We start from the raw sequence: 14,810 nt of genomic DNA on the forward strand, positions 1-14,810 counted from the left end.
TACTTAACCCCAACATATCTAAAAATATCATTCCAACATTTAATCAATATAAAAATTATTAAGGAGAGATTTCACTTTTGTGTGGTACAAAATCTCCGAATCTGCCGTGTATTTTGTTCTTATCACACACCTCAGTTGGGAACAGCCACATTTCAAGGGCTCAATATACACATGTGGCTAGTGGCTACCATTTTGGACCACATGGCTCTAAAATTTACTTTCTCTTTTGTCTGCCTCCCCCCTGACCCCCCGCCACTCCCACTGGAATGCAGGCCACTCGAGGGCAGAGACTTTTGTCTGTTTTGTTCATCATTGTACCTCCAGCACCTAGAACAGTGCCTGGAACATAATTCATCCTCAGTTCACGTTTTTCAAGTGACTGCAAAACTGAGGCCTGGTGACTGAGGGTTTCATACCAAGGCTGTGGAGGTGAGTGAGGCCAGCAATGGTGGGGGTGGTTGGTGGAGGGGCTGACAGGTAGAGATGTGAACAGGGCTGGGCAAGGAGGGGACTCAGAGTAGATGGTAGGGATTAGGGACAAAGGCCTGTTGGTCAATGCCAGGCACTGTTTCCTCCTTTTAGCCACCCTGGAGATGGGGCTCATTATTTCTGCTTGGCAGATGGGAAGCAGGAGGCTCAGAGAAGGTAAATAACATGCCCGAATTTATGCACAGCCAGTAAATGGTCAAGCCAGAATTTAAACCAGCTTTCCTGACTCCAATTCTAGTGCTCTTTCCACCACACCATGGTTGCCCCAGGCTAAGGCAGAGCATCAACAAATAAAAATGAATCGTCTAGACTGAATACAAACAGCCAGAAGAAAAGTGGGACAGGGGGAGGATGTGGTGGTGGCCAAACCCAGGCTGAAATCCAGAGTTCCCCAAGTGTGGTAAGGCAAGGCAAGGCAAGAGATGTCTCTAGGGGCTGGGGCTTGTCATTGGAAGATCCGAAACCTAAGCACGAAAGAAATTGCAACATGCAGCCTTGGAGGAGAGAAGCAGTCTTTAAATAGACTATGGGGAAAAGAGGGATAAAATGAAAATACTGCATCCCCTGGTTGTATAAGACCTGCTCATCCCCCACCCCAGAGGAAGGCCCAGTGCCAAGCTATCCCTGCTCATCTCCCCCTCGGGATTCACACCCTCCCCTCTGGCCTGACCACTTTTTTCCCTGGACACATACACTGCTCCTTCTCAACTCTGATCTGCCCAGCCTGAGTCCCTTCTCCTTTTTCCTAAGCAGTGACAGACCCTGGCCATAGTCCCAAAGGCCTTTGGAGTACTTGCTTCTCCGAGGAACCTCCAGCCTACCCACTTCCCTCCTGCAAGGAAGCTGGGTAGATTTATACAGACCTTGGTGATTCTGCATCAGTTTCCTGTTAAGACCATTTTGGTGGCCTGTGTGCCAACATGGCTGCCAACTGTTCTTCCCATGCCTGTGCACACGTGTCGCTCCTCCCATCAAGAAGTAGAGTCTATTTTCCTCCTTTGAATCTGGGCTGGCCGTATGACTCGCTTTGACCAGGAGGATGTGCCGAAAGAGCTGTTCTTGGACTTTTAGCCCTAGACTTTCAGGGACATTACAGTTTCCATTTTGTCCTCTTGGAAGGCAGCTGCCATGTTGTAAGGAAGCCCAACTACCATGTTGGAGAGAAAGGCCATGCAGAGAGACAGAGAGAGGCTGAGGCAGGAATGCTTCCCAGCTATTCCAACCACCCCAGGCTGAGGCACCAGACATATGAGCGAGGTCATTTTGGATTCTCTAGGCTTAAGGGAGCTGCTCTTGCCAACAACCATCTGTTGCCCAAATGTACACAGTTGTGAACAAATACATGGACTGTTGCTGTTTCAAGCTGTGAAGTTTTGGGATGGGTGTTACCTAGCGATTATAAATCATCCAACTAAACCATCACATCCTAGTGCTTGGACCTTTGTCCGTTCCTCTCCATAGGGTTTTATTGGTATGTGTGATGGTCTCAGGGGGTAGAGCGAGGTTCAAGAAAGGAGGGATGTAGATATAACAGAATCAGAGACCAGGGGTCTGCCCTGGTAGGAAGCCTGGTGGGAAGAGTCAGGACAAGTGCTGCCCCAGGCAGGACAAAGTATTGTCCAATGTTGGGGGTGAGGAGAGCAAGTCAGTTCTAATGAGATCTCACCGGGAGAAAGTGGGCCTCATCTACAGCATGAGGGGAGAGGCTAGAGGATAAGAAGAACAGTCTGAGAGAGAAGCATGAGGAATTTGAAGGAAAAACCTGCGGCATCTTTTCCTTCCCTTCCCTCCTTTCTCCCTCCCATCCTCAAGCATTTATGGAATACCAGGCATATGTGCTGTGCCTGGTATAGAATGACCTCTCTTTCACTAGGAGTGGCTTTAGCATAACACCAGCCTAGAGATGGGGGGTGGAGGAGGTGATCCTTGAGAGGCCCTGCAGGGCTGGACTCAGAATTGTTGGGAGAGAGACAACTCAGCCACATCCACGGGACATCATCCATCAGGACTCGGGAAATAGGAGAGGGGAGGGAAGGGATCAGTAAATATTTATAATATTTATAATCTGCCTGGAAAGGGAAAATGCAAGGCAAAGATAGGACCTGGCTGAACATCTGCAGAGGAAGGGATGGAAGCCAATCGGAAGGGGGAAGAGCTCGAACGGCGGGGAGCAGTCGTTCAACGGCAAAGGAACCATCAGGCCTTGGAGCCTATGGAAGGAGGGCGGGGCCTGGGTCTCCTCAGGACAAGAGGGCTGAGATCTGAAACAGATTTTAAAAGGTCGTTTTTGCCTTTTTTTTTTTTTGAAAGTTTATTTATTTATTTTGAGACAGAGAGAGAGGAAGGGAGGGAGGGAGAGCACAAATGGGGGAGGTGCAGGGAGAGAGAGAGAGAGAGAGAGAGAGAGAGAGAATCCCAAGCAGGCTCCGTGCTGTCAGTGCAGAACCAGACCCGGGCTCAAACTCACGAGACTGTGAGATCATGACCTGAGGTAAAATCAAGAGTTGGACACTCAACCGACTGAGCCATCCGGGTGCCCCGGTTGTATTTGCCTTTGATGGTGGCGGGGTGGAAGGGGGGTAGCCTATTAATGAAAGAAGTGAAGTACTGCCCTCAGGTAGCTCCCAGTCTGAGGGGGTGACATGGCCCTTGCCCTCAGGTTGCGCCCTGTCCTCACAGAGCTTCCGGTCTGAGGGAGGAGACAGAAGCCCTTCCAGTAGACGTTTCGTTGTCGATTGAGATGGAAACCACTCTCAAGAAGGCACTCCCTTGCCTTCATCTGGCCTGGTAGATGTTTGGAATCACCGGGTATCCGTGTCTGAGGAGCTCTTTTCGGGGCCTGCACCCTTCTCCTTCTCTCTTCTCCCAACACACATTTACAGTCCCGCAAGGCTTCTCTTCCCATTTGTTAAGAGGCGAGCATAGCTCACCAGCCTGGGCCCTGACACACATCCCCTGTCAGCCTCTGGGTCTGGCTCCAAGTGGGACAGAAGCCAGCATGTGTCCTCCTCCTGGGGCCCCGCTCGTCTCCTCTGCTGGGGAGGTCTGAGAACCCCATTCGCCACCTCCTCAGGCTGCAGGGAGACAGCGTCCCTGTTCCCCACCCTGTTTACAGCTATGCCATCATCGTAGGACTGGAAGTCTCTTGAGGCAACGGAGTGATGGTCTGTGAGGCCCTGCCTGGTGCCTCTGCAGAGCCCATCTGGGTTGCCCTGAGCCCCACCAAGACTTTGGACAGATCTTGGTTAGAATCCTGTGTCTGCCACTGGCTAAATTTCTTCTCCGGGCCTTAACTTTCTCTTCTCTAAGATGGGGACAATCACACCAGCATTGTGAGGTGGTGTTGATGTGTGAAAGCTAATATAGTGCTCAAGGTTGTGTTCAAAGCCGGTCTTTCTAATTATGCTGTTATGTCTAGTCCCCACGTCAATGCCCTTTTCTTCTCTGAGTTCCTCCTTTGGTATAATTTGGTTGTTTTCCTCCCTCCTCACTTTTAAAATTTTAAACTGAAATCCCATAGCTGGGGTTTATACCGATCTTTGTTAAGTTTAGGGCCTTCCTCTCTCACTGAGGAGTGAGGCAAGCCAGGGCAGATTCAGCCCAGAGCCCAGGAGTGGGGAAGCTGGGTTGTCCTGAGGGGAGGGAGGGTGTGGAGAGAGACCTCCTGGCCAGGGATGATGCCCTGTGGCTCTGAACCCAGGGCCAGGCACAAGGTGGGCATGCCATCAGTATTTGAGAAATTAATGAGCCAATGAACAGGACCAGAGCACAAGGCCATTCTCGCCCTGTCCCCCCAAACACACCAAGAGCCTCCAGTCTGCAAGAGGATGCCTTGTGTCCACCCTTCTCTCCACAGCTGGGCTTTGGGCAGAAAACCTGGAGGCCTGAGGCGGGGCTGCCTGGGCCGGCCGCTCTCAAACCGTTCCCAGCTTACGTCTGAGGGGTCCACAGTGGAGGAGGCTCTCGGGGGTCCATCTCAGAAGCACCCCAAGATTACAGTCCTGTTGTTCCAGGATCTTTGGGGGACAAGGTTGGTGGTACAGGTATGGGGAAAGATCTCTGGGATTGGGGCAGGGAGAGGAAGGCTTTCCCTGGGACTCTCAGAGCTGGAAGCTTCCATTTCCCAAGGAGGCCGCAGGAGGATGTCTTCTGGGGAAATATTCAGGGAGAGGGTTCGAGGCTCTTTTTGCCTCTGACAAAGGAACCTGCATCCCCACTCTAGTTCCCTCTGCTCCCTTCCCTTAGGCTTCCCTCCCAGCGAATCTAGCCTTACTCCCCTTCATCCGGCTTGAGAAAGGGAGAGGGTGGCTGGGCCTGCATTTAGGGCGTGCTGAGGCTAGGATCGGTGGGGAAAGGCCTTCCTCTGGCAGGACACCCTCGAGGCATCCTCTCACCCAGGGCTAGACAGGTCTTCCTCCACACAAGCACATCCACAGGCTCGCACACATGCAAGTGTGACAGGGGTCACCCCTCCCAGTCACGGGGCGGCCGCCTGGTTGGGTAAGGGCTCCCAGGGCAGGGGCTGTGAGGCCCAGCTGAGGGATCTGGCTTCTCAGGATGAGCCCCTGTGGGGCTGGGGGGTGGAGGTGGGGGGGATGCTGACCTGGCTCTAATTCTGTGACCCAGAGCTGTCCTGTGGGAGCGACTGACTATTCTGCAATAGTCACCTCATGGATATTAATAACCCTCTATCTGGCAGCCACAGAATTGATAACGCCTGGTCACTTCTGGTCCTGCCTGGCCTGACCGCCTGGGTTCAAATCCCAGCTGCTAATTCTGCGTCCCCGCTGTCCAAAACCCAAACCTAAAACATAGCTCCAACTCTGACAGCCTCTAAATCGTGTCACAGGGCAAAATTACCTTTTTGAGCCTTAGTCGTTGTCTGTTAAATAGGTACCATGACTTGGGGCGCCTGGGTGGCTCAGTCGGTTGGGCTTCCGACTTCGGCCCAGGTCATGATCTCGCGGTTCGTGAGTTCGAGCCCCATGTCGGGCTCTGTGCTGACAGCTCAGAGCCTGGAGCCTGCTTTGGATTCTGTGTCTCCTCTCTCTCTGACCCTCTCCCATTCATGCTCTGTCTCAAAAATAAATAAACATTAAATAAAAATTAAAAAACAAAAACCGGTACCATTACACCTAAGGATCAGAGAAATGTGATCCCTGGGGGAAGGGTGAGTGACTGGCATGTTGTGAGTGCCCAGAAAAGGTCGTCAGTTGTCACTATCGTGACTGGGCACAGGGTGGTGGAAAGAGAGCATTGGGATCCAACAGAGCCTGGCTCTGCTTTTCCCATCAGTAGCATTTTCTGGCTCTCTGACCCCGGGCAAGTCATTGACCTCTCTGGGCCTCATTGTCTCTACCTGTGGAATGGGCACGATACTACCTTTCTCCCAGGTGTTCATGTGGATTAAGTTAGATAAGGGAATATAAAGTGATTACCACTTAAGGGGGGGCTCAATAAATATAGTACTTGTTGAATGAAAGAATGAACATGAATCACACCGCTCTGTCAGGGTCCCGAAGGGGTGGGACAGATTCTCCGTCATCAGCCCGGGTGCTCCCCGAGGAAGGGGTGCAACTTCTGGCCTTGCTTCCTTGAGGCTCATCTACAGAACCCAACGAGGCTCAGCATTTCAGATGATTTATTCCCTTGGTCCGTATGGAATGTGGAAACAGCCCGTGTAGAAACCCACAAGGGAAGACAGAAACAGCTTTTCCTTTCCTCTTAGTAACGGGGGACAAGCAGGGCCTGGGACCCAGCCCTTAGCTCTGCTCCCGGGCCTGGGAGAGGGGATGTTTGTGCCCGCAGAGGTTATGAGAGCATCAGGGCATGCCTTCCTGGTGAGGCCAGTGGGCTCACCCCCTTTCCTTCTGGCTGTGGCTGCTTCAGCCACACCCTTGGCACTGCCCAACTCTAGCGGCCATACTAAAAGCCCAAACTGTGGGGGAGGGAGGCGTGTTGGGGGCTGCAGGGAGGAAGGAGGGCAGAAGAGACATGAGCGGGGTGGGGGGGGCGGGGGGGAGAGCTCAGCTTGATGCTGGTAAAACCCTCCCCCAGGCCCCATGACTTCAGAGAAACTGCCCACAGATGCCGGTGGTGTGCCTGGCCCAGCCGTTGGTTTGTGCCTAAAAGGAAGTTTCCCCGAAGACTCTCTTATCTCAACCGGCCTGGTGCAGCTGCCGAGAAGGAACGAAGGAAACAATTTGCTCCCTGGCCCATCACCACATGCCTACTCCAAAGGCTCCTCCTGGCTTTCTGTGTCCCTGCCACACTTCTGAGGGAGGGAGGGGAGGCGGCTACTCAAGCTGGGGGTGTTTACGGGTCTGAGGGCTGCCTGCTGGCGGCTGAGAAGGTTCCAAGGGACTCTCGTTTCTGCCCCACCCCCCCTCCCGCCGAACAGTACCGGGTACCCGGAGACCTCAGCTTCTCCTGCTGTCCGTTAGTCCTACTGGTCAGCCTGGCCCTTTCATGCCACGTCAGTCCTGGACGTGGGGTTGCCCGACACAGCAAATAAAAACACAGGACGCTCAGTTAAATCTTCATTGTCTGAAATTCAAGTCCAACTGAACATCCTGTACTTAGTCTGGCAACCCTACCTGAAAGGAGTGGCTGGAAACTTCCCCCTAGGTGATTCCTTCGGGTGCTTTGATGTTTCTCTCCTTCCTCCTCATCCTTCTTGTGGCTTTGCCAGTGAGGTTCCCAGTGTAGACACTGCATTTGGGTCCCTGTTCTGGGGATGTCCATAATGTCTGCCTGCAGAAAGCCATGTGAAACAAATCAGGAGCTGTCTGAGGGCAGAGGCAGAGTCTCCCTCCTCAGACTAGGGGCTCCCTGAGAGGGAGGGGCTTTGTGTCACCACTCCCCGCCCCCCCGCCCCCCGGCCCCATCAGAGCGGGAGCCTCTGTTTCTCCTCCCCATCGTGATCGGGACCATTCTCTGGAGGAACTGAAACTGACCCCCAGGCCTGACCCTTTCTGTAGGCTCAATAGAGTCTTGAGTGCTGGGGCCTGGGGGAGTCCTGGCAGAGCCCGTTACTCAGCAAACCTCCATCTCCTCTCTTCTGATGGTCCGCCAGTGGTAATCCTCTCCCCCGGCCTTGTTTTTTCAGGCAGTGGTCTCAAGAAATCCCCGGGATCTGGAAGCTTACAGTGGAAATTCTGCCGTGGGAGCCTACTGAGCTCTGGCTGGGGCCAGGTCACAGAGCAGCCCTGCGACCTTGGGCAGGCTCGGGTTCCTCTTAGGGCTTCAATGTCTCTACAGGTACGATGGCAAGGTATCTAGCCTGCTGACCTTGGAGTAGTGTTTTCCAAACTGCAAACTGTGACCTGTCAGTGGGACATGAGGTCATTTTAGTGGTTTGCAACCAGTATTATGCTTTTTCTTAAATCTGAAAGAGAACAGAGGGGCACCTGTGTGGCTCAGTAGGTTAAGCATCTGGCTCTTGATTTCGGCTCAGGTCATGATTTTGAGTTTCATGAGACTGAGCCCCACATTGGGCTCTGTGTTGACAGCACAGAATCTGCTTGGGATTCTCTCTCTCTCCTTCTCTCTCTGCCCCTCCCCCGTACCCCCCCCCTCCTTTCAAAATAAATAAATTTAAGAAAAAAGAATAAAAAAAAATGCAGACAGGCTTGCACGCAGTAAGGATAGATATTGTTTGTTGAAACTCTTGAAATATGTGTGTTCGTATGTGTTCAGGGGTCGCAGTGTAGGATGTATTTTTTCACGTGGGTTATGGTAAAACAAAATGTCGGGAAGACAGTACCTTAGAGGGTATTGTGACAGAAGGTGGCAAGGGCAGTTGGAGACCCTGAAGTGGGTGTCTGCTACTTTTCCACCTCCTGGGTGCCAGATTGGCTGGCCACCCCCTCTCTGGGCTCTCTTTCACTCTCCTGGGCGGCCGTCGTCCTGCTGGCGTCTGTGGGCCCAGACCCATGCTCCCCAGAGACCAGGTCATCTCCCGGCTGAGAGCCCTCAGGGGCCTGATCTGGTCCCCTGGCCAATGCCACAGAAGGTACTGGGATCCTCAGCCTGCCCAGCTGCCTGTCTCTGCCCAACAGTAATACTGTATTGGGAAACCGAAGCTCTGGCCAAATGGAGAAACACCGCTCCCTCCCTAGCTTTCCCAACTTCCCTCCACCCTACCAGGCCTAACACTCATTAACCCCTTCCTGGGGACTGGGGGAGGGGCCTCCTTCAGGGGTGGTGGGGTCTGGGTGGGTGGACAGGACAGAGAGGGTGAGGGCCTGGGGACCCTCTGCTGTGCTGACAAATCTCTGGCTTTCTGAAACTCACGGCTCTGTCTTTCCTCTGGGGAATAATATCCAGGTGTAAACCATATTCTGGGGGAGAATTTGAGGATGAAACAGGAGGAAGTTGGGAAAGACCTGGCAGATTGCTAGGATGTTATATCCCTGCTTGCCTCGATCTCTGCGGGTGCTGTCATCCTGGGGTCCAACTCACCTAGGGTAAAACAGGCAGAATGGGAATAGACCCTGGAGTTGGGTCAGGCTCAGTCAAGGAGGGGAAGATTTGGTTTGGGGAAAAAAAAAAAAAAAAAAGGTAAAACCAAAAGCTCTTAACCTGTGGGCTTTCAGTTGGAGGGAGAGAACCATCTTGTCTCAGGCCACCAGTCTGAGGGAGGGGATACAGTCCTTCCCTCAGGGAGCCCCAGTCTGAGGGGGAGACACAGCCCTGCCTTCAAGGAGCCCTAGTCTGAAGGAGGAGACACAGCCCTGCCCTCAGGGAGCCCCAGTCTGAGGGGAGACAGCCCTGCCTTCAAGGAGCCTCAGTCTGAGGGGAGACAGCCCTGCCCTCAGGGAGCCCCAGTCTGAGGGGGAGACACATCCCTGCCCTTAGGGAAGCCCATTTTGAGGGGGAGGCCTGTGGAAGTCTATCTCCTTGATCCTTCTCCTTAGGATGGTGGCTACAGCAGGGCCCTGGAGGCTCTGAGCTGGCTGGTTTGACAAAGAGTATAGCAGGGCATTACTATCCTTTTCCCTGCAGTGTTTGCCTGTAGCCTTAGGAGCGGTATGGTCTGGAGAATGCCAGGGAAGAGTCCTTTCCCTCGGCCATACCCACCATCACCCTGCTAGCTCTCCCCATCACTGGCTGACTACAGGTCTGAAACCACTTCATTAAATCCCTCCTTAGATTTAGGGCTAGAAGGGATGTTGGAGGTCTGTGAGCCCCAGATCAGAGGAGGAAACTGAGGCCTAAAAAAGGGAATGAATGCTTCCTGAGGTCATATAAGGAAGTAACTGCAGACCCTAACTCCCAGGCATGTGCTCTGGGCTAGATGGAGACTCTGGGGGATGTGGGTCCACTCAGCACATGCGTGAGTGGGAAGGCACTGTGACCGTGTGTGTGTGTGTGTGTGTGTGTGTGCGTGTGAAGGCGGAAGGGGTCCAGTACAAGCTGCTCTGGGCCCTCTGTGAGCAGATGGGGGTCTTCCGTGAGAGGTCTGGCTATCTCTGTCTCGGGGCAGGGAGGGCAGGGACAGGCCTGTACCAGGGACACTGGACAGGTCTTATACATACCATCCCCATGCCAAGGCCACCCGGCCCAACCCTCTTGGGACCGAGGGCAGAGGCCGATGAGTCACAGATGACTCAGGTGCTGGAGGCCACAGCCACGCGTGGCACATGATAGCCGAGAAGAGCTGGGCCTGTTCCTGGGAGGCTCACTCTGTGAGTCTCCATTCCTAGAGGACACCCAGTCAGAGCTTCGAGGCTGGGCCTCTGTGGTGGGGCTCTCCTTTCCCCCTGCATCTTTGATCCACTGGCCGCCCAAGCGGTCCTCTAGGGGGACAGAGGCGGAACTGTACCAAGCTGTCCCTGCTCCCCCTGAGGTATAGGGTTAGGGTTGCTCTTAATGGGAGAGAGTTTTCCCCGCCCCTGTGGAACCAGAACTCAGCGGCGCCCTGCCCTGCCCTGCCCCTGCCCTTAGACGGTCGGTGTCAGAAACGCCACAGCCTTGACCCGCCGCTTGATCCTAAGGCCTGGGCCACAGGATGAGACAGTGTGGGGCATAGACAGCATCCCGGGTTTGGGGAGGAGCAGACTGGGGATGGGAAGTCTCGGCCTGGCAGGGCATGCCCCAGGGTCTCCGTCCACCTGAGACACCCTCCTGATTACAGGGTGAGCAGCCACGACCAGACACTGTAATCTGCCACCCTCCCTCCCGCCAAGGGCCTGTGGCAGCCTTTCCGAGTGCTTTTTTCCAACTGTTTCTTAAGAACTCTGGGAAGGGGGAAGCCCTCATCCCCATGGGGTGAGGCCAAAGATAAAAAGAGGTGAGGAGAAGAAGGAGGGAGATGAGGAGAGAGGGAGGGTCAGCGAGGGGGCGGGGGAGGAAAGAGGGAAGGAGGGAGAGAGGATGAGGAGCAGAAAGGAGGGGTGAAGGGAGAAGAGAGAGGTGCAGTTCGACAGCAGAAGGCTTTCTCGGGTTGACAGACTGAGGAAGCGGGGGGAAGGGAGGATATCCATTCTCTGTCCCTCAGACCCTGGCTTAGATGCTCTTCCTTGGAGAGACCCACTCACCTCGTGGCCTCAAGCAGCAGCCTCCTCCACCATCACTTTCTACAATTACATCCTTTAGCGAGGAAAGGGTGGTTCGGATCTTGTCACTTTGGAGCTCAAATCCCTGCGGCAGCTCCTCATTTCCCTCAGAGTAAAGCCCTCACGTGGCCCTCAAGCACCTCCATGATCCCTTCCAGGACTGGCTGCCTCTCTGATTTCCATTTCCAGCTCCTCCCCTTCCATTGCTTTAACCCCACTGGCCTCCTTACTGTCCTTCAATCAGATCCAGCCTGCTCCTGCACCAGGACCTCTGCACAACCTTTCTCCTCTGCCTGGAATGTTTTTCTCCAGATATCTACAGGACTTACTCCCTCACCGTCTTTCAGGGTTTTGCTCAAACAGCACCTGCAAAATGAATCCTCTCCTGAGCCACCTGTTTAAAATGGCAACATCACCCACCCCACCCCCCATCTCTTACCTTACCCTTTTGCCTAAACGTTGATCCCTTCCTAATGCTCTCACATTATAAAACGCACTTACTTGTTATGTGCGCTATGTGTTGTCGGTCTCCCCGCAGCCAACTAGAATTTAAGCTCCACGAGGGCAAGTATCTCCGTCTGTTTCGTTCACTGATGTATCTCTTAAGTCCCTGGAACAGCACCCAACACATAGTAGGTGCTCATCTTATGGGGGGAGTGACTAGCACTTACCCTGTTGGAGGGACCTGTTCTCTCTGCCTCTATCACTTATCCCCACTCACCCATCAATGTCTCTGTTTATAATCTGTCCCCCCCACCTGGATAACAGTTCCACGAGAGCTGGGGCCTTGTCTACCTTCTTCCCTGGTGTGATCCTGGCATCTCTTGGGCACGCACTCAGTAAATATTTGATGGAAGGGACTTGAGGTGGAAACCAGGGAGAGTAGGAAGGCAGGACAGTGACCAGGAACAGGCTCCTATGGGGCGGGGGTGGTGGTGGTGGTGGGGGTATTCCTGCAGAAGAGGATAGAGGGGTATCCATCGGTCACTCAGAGACCCCTTAAGAATCCCCCATTCTGAGTGGGGGACATACTCATCCAGGCCTGTACACACACACACACACACACACACACACACACAGACACACACACAGACACACACACACACAGACACACACACAGACACACACACACAGACACAGACACACAGACACACACACACACACACACACACACACACACACATACACTCCAGGATGATCACACATCTGTGTACACAGCAGAGAGGGGGAAAAAAGGCCAGAAACTGTATGGCCAGGTTGATGATGGCATCAGCCTTAACCCCTGGGGGCTTTCTGGAGGAGGTGGCCTAGTGCTAGAGTGGCACATGAGGAAGACCATCTGACAACGCCAGTCAGAAGTAGACAAGGACCATGTGGAGGAACTGGGGTGGGGTAGAAAGAGGAAGGATGTGGCCGGGGTCAGCAGAGGCCTCAGGCAGAGCTGAGGCAGGGCTGAGATGGGCTGGTCCAGACCCCACGGGCTTAGGTTTGGGGTTCAATGGGGCCTTACAAGATACAGAGGTGGAGGAAGAGGCTGGGTTTCCCAACCAGAATCCCTAGAGGAGGAATCTGTCGCCTTTCTCTGGGGTCTGCACGAACCAGCACAGGGGAGACGGTCAGCGTCGCCCTGCAACGCAGGAGGCTCCCAAGGGGAGCTCTGGTGGCAGGGTCTAAAGCCCGTGTCTCCCTCAGAAGGTGGCACCGAGAGTGTGGTGTCGTATTTGATCCCAGCTGGTAGTTTTTTCCAGTAAAAAGAAACTCTTGGCTTATAAAAAAGAACCGTGCCCAAATCCAAATAATTGCACTTGTGTAACACGAAAATGGGCTGAGAGGGCGAGCAAGAGTTAAAGAACCACAAACACCAGGCATGAGGCTGTCCTGCCAGCCCCACTGCCCCTCTCCTTTGGCCCGAGGGGGAGGCCTGGCCGCCTGCCGCACGGTGTGGAAAACCCAGAAGGAAAACAATTCTGAAATTCTACTTGTGATGGATACACTTCTGGCCATTTTGGCCATTTTTCAGAGCCAGGCCTCTTCTTCCCCATCCTCAGTCACAACCTCCTTTGAATTCTTTAAAAGGCTCTACCTTTTGTTGTCATGTGGGCTCACTGTTATATAGCACATTAAATGGAACAGGTTTGCGAGCAAAGGACATTGAGCTTTTTTCCTGAAATATGACTGGTAACCCTTGGCTTCCCTTGTAACCTGTGACTTTCCTATACCTGTAAATGGTCCTGCCGCCCCCATGTCGCTCAGGCCCAAAGCCTGGCTTTCGTATTTGATCTCCGCTTTTGCTTTATCCCCACATCCAAATCCATCAGCAATCCTGGGGCCTGTTTGACTTCAAAAATATTTCCGTCACTTGTCCACTCTTCCCACCATCTCTCCTGGGTTTTGTGGCTTCCTTGTTCCTCTCCGGTGCCTCCGATTCTTGCTGCTCCCGGCAGCCAGGATAAGCTTTGACACAACACGTGGGATCATGCTGTCTCTCTGCCTAAACCCTCCACACTCGAGCCTGCCTTCCTCACCTGCCTCCTGACCACCCCTTCCTCCTCGAGGCCCTTCTCGCCTCCTGTACACACTGATCCCTCTGTTCCTTGAACGTATCAGTTTCATGTCTGCCTTAGGGACTTTGCACTTGCTGTTCCCTCCTTCCGGAACATTCTGGCTCCACCCCTTTGCATGGATGCCTCCTCCCCACCTTTAGGACTTGGCTCAAATATCACCTCCTCCAAGAGGCTTCCCCTGAGCACCTCTTGACAATATCACTTACATCCACAATTATGTCACTTTTTAGTTTCTCTAAGTTAATTTTATTTGTTTCCTTGTTTCTTGTCTTTCTCCCTCTCTAGGATTCCAGGAGAGCAGGAACCTCGTCTGGGTGATTTACCACCACATGCTCATGTCTAGCGTTTGGGGTTCAATACGTATTTGTTAAATGAATGAATGAACGAACGAATGTTCCGACTCTGCCTTTGCTAAACTTGTAGGGATTTTGCAACTTCTCTTACATAGTCAGGAGCTTGGTAATCTGTGTGCGCTCTCATTCCAAGGATTTTAGGCTTGCCTGGCCAATCAAGTCACAGCTCATCAACTCTTGGTGGTCCCACCCCTGCCAGCAGGGCAGAGAACACAAGGTAGGTTCTCGGGGCACACTTGTGGGACTGAGCTGGTTACCTCAGCCTGGCTCCTGTATTGATTATCCGTGTGACTTCCAGCAAGTCACTATATCTTTTGTTGTTTATATTCCGCGTCTGGAAAGATAAAGAGGTTTGTACAGATCGTCTCTAAGATTCTGTTTGACTTTCAAGGACCAGGATGAATTAACGAGCTTAGGGAGGTTTTGTGCATTGGGAATGGGTGAGGGTAGGGAGAGGATGGGAGCAGTTTGGAGGAGGGCTCAGACAGGACTTCCTTCCCAGGGCCTTGAGGCCTGGCTTTGGGGGACCCTTTGGCTGAGATTTGCTCCCCCAAGTTTAGGATTTGCCCTTTGTAGTTTCCTGCTTCCTTGGGGCCGTGACCATGGAAGCATGGCTTCAGGACCGTGACAGTTTCTTTTTCTAGTCTGTCACAGAGCAAACATCTCCAACCTGAGGCAAATGAACGTCTGAAATTACTCACGCGGGCTTGGGGATGTGCCAATGAATGTATCTGGGGGAGGGAAAGTTATTTGCTTTTGCCTTCTCGGAGGGATCTGTGCCCCCTAAAGTTTAGGAGCCCATATTTGGAAGGCGAGGTTGACTAAGATGCGTAATAGAAGGAGGA

General features: G+C 53.2%; 1 long non-coding RNA gene across 1 annotated transcript; it reads right to left on the reverse strand.

Annotated features, from left to right (window-relative positions):
* Window positions 1-6,113: 6,113 nt before the first annotated feature.
* On the reverse strand, window positions 6,114-11,198 carry LOC123608431. Its single transcript, XR_006717231.1, has 5 exons — window positions 11,031-11,198; window positions 7,780-7,876; window positions 7,086-7,242; window positions 6,900-6,971; window positions 6,114-6,665 (listed from the first exon to the last, which is right to left on the reverse strand). It is a non-coding gene; the product is annotated as an uncharacterized LOC123608431 (long non-coding RNA).
* Between the last annotated feature and the right edge of the window lie 3,612 nt (window positions 11,199-14,810).

This window comes from Leopardus geoffroyi, chromosome B2 (assembly GCF_018350155.1).
Source record: "Leopardus geoffroyi isolate Oge1 chromosome B2, O.geoffroyi_Oge1_pat1.0, whole genome shotgun sequence".
In the NCBI taxonomy this organism is placed as follows: domain Eukaryota; kingdom Metazoa; phylum Chordata; class Mammalia; order Carnivora; family Felidae; genus Leopardus; species Leopardus geoffroyi.